This window comes from Ursus maritimus, unplaced genomic scaffold (genome assembly GCF_017311325.1).
Source record: "Ursus maritimus isolate PB19 unplaced genomic scaffold, ASM1731132v1 scaffold_609, whole genome shotgun sequence".
Lineage (NCBI taxonomy): Eukaryota > Metazoa > Chordata > Mammalia > Carnivora > Ursidae > Ursus > Ursus maritimus.
In genome coordinates this window covers 1-2,114 of record NW_024426785.1, presented here as the reverse complement: position 1 = coordinate 2,114, position 2,114 = coordinate 1, and positions in this window count along the sequence as shown.

The following is a 2,114-nucleotide window of genomic DNA, read 5'->3' as shown; positions in this document are numbered from 1 at the left end:
CTGCTCCTCCTACCCTCACTATCCAGGACCAAAAAGGACCCTAAGCTCTTGGGCCCCTTCCTCATGAGGTTCAAGCTAAATCCCTCCCAAATCAACATGAAGGGGTCCATGGGCTCCCCTGGACTTAAACCTCCCACCTCAGATTTCCCCACAGGTTCCCAGGTAAAAAGTGACAGTGGAGAAGACATTGATTGACTTTTAACAGAGACAGGTGCAACATATTCCATAGTGAAGCTAAGGCAAGTTTGTTGGTTTAATTCAAACAGATCTTTAGAGTTATCAGCATTAAGTACAAAACTTTTATTCTACCAAAGTTTAGTAAAGGTCAAAGGAGCTCCTGTTATTTCTGTTGCAAATCATATGGAAATGGTGATTTATAATGATGGTTAATTGTGTCTGTCTCATACAGTTTTCATCAGTAATTGATAAGAACAAGTAGGTTGAATAAATACAAAGGTTCATAGCTTTCGAAATCTCTGGCAAGCTAAGACTTTAAAGTTTTGTTAAGTTAAACAATAAATTGCACTGAATTCATTGACTACCTAAGTGTTTTTCCAGAAACAACAGATCACTGAAGTATTGCTTACTAAACATAGTTTATCTGCTTTCTTCTTATTGCACAGAAGCTGAAGATACTCAGGTCTGTTGGTAAACAGGCCTTATGCTTTATTAAAAAGATTGTACTATGGGGAAGCATGATTCTAGGGCGTATTCATAGATTTCTGATCTAAACAATTCTGGTGGAACAGACAGTTCACAATTGGTTACTGCTTACTTTTCCCTGGAGACTAAGGCTTCTAAGAGATAAAATTCTGCCAAATGTCATTAAAACTGATGGAAAGGGTAAGGAAAGCATCAGTATGTGGGAAAGTAGGAGATGTGTGAGGAAGGTATAAGAAACAAGAATATATATATACTTTTTTTTTTTTAAGATTTTATTTATTTATTCGACAGGATAGAGACAGCCAGCGAGAGAGGGAACACAAGCAGGGGGAGTGGGAGAGGAAGAAGCAGGCTCATAGTGGAGGAGCCTGATGTGGGGCTCGATCCCATAACACAGGGATCAAGCCCTGAGCTGAAGGCAGACACTTAACTGCTGTGCCACCCAGGCGCCCCTAGAAACAAGAATATATTTCTGTTGAGGTCAAATAAAGTAATTTTATCCTAAAATCAGACTATTTAGAAAGAGAGGGCTTAGGACAACATCTAATGAAAAAGAAAGTTGTAGAAGGTTTGTGAAGGGAACCTTTGGAAAATAATTTTTTGTGTGGTCAGGACTGACTCAGATTGAAATGACTAGATGTTAAAAGTACACTGGTATTGATAAAGGAACAGAAGGCAAGCTGAGGACAAAACAGAAACTGACACCCCGCAAATCCCCCCCATGGGGTGTACATGACATTCCTCAGGCACTCCTGGCTGCCTTAAAGGACAAAGAAATAGTTAACCTTTAGATACCACAATGCTGCAAGACTTGAGTCTCCCTCAGTTTGCAAATGTCTTAGCAGTTTACAAGAACAAAGCATTTCTATCAATAACCCAGCTTCCGCAAGGGAATGTAGATACAATTAAACATCCTTATAATCTGCAGCCTCCAGGAAGTTCCTAACCATCTTACTGTTAATGCCTTGCTAGAGGGGAAAAAAAACATTAACTTGACAATGTCAAGGCCTCCCGTATCCTGTGAATCTTCTTTAACATATGAAAGTACTTTCTCAACCTCCCTTTTTCCTTACCTTCCCCAACCCCATGGTATATCATCAGCCACCCCTCACAACCCAGGTGCAGCTGCTCTTTCTGCCCACGGGTCCTGTCCCCCTGCTTTAATAAACCACCAATTTTGCACCAAAGACACCTCAAGAATTTTTGTTTTGGTCGTCGGCTCCGGACTCCACCCCACTGAACCTCACATATATTCCCCAACCCCATCAGGTATAAGATTGAAATCCTGCTTTTCCTTCTGTTAAAAGACCAAGTTTTCTTAGATTGTTGGCTGCTCTTGATAAGAAATCGTAAATTACTTTTTTTTTTCTTTTCTTTGTCTTCCCTGAAAACCAGGTTCTGTGTTTTATCTTATCAGGTCTTTGATCACTTACAAGAACTAAAACTTCTCA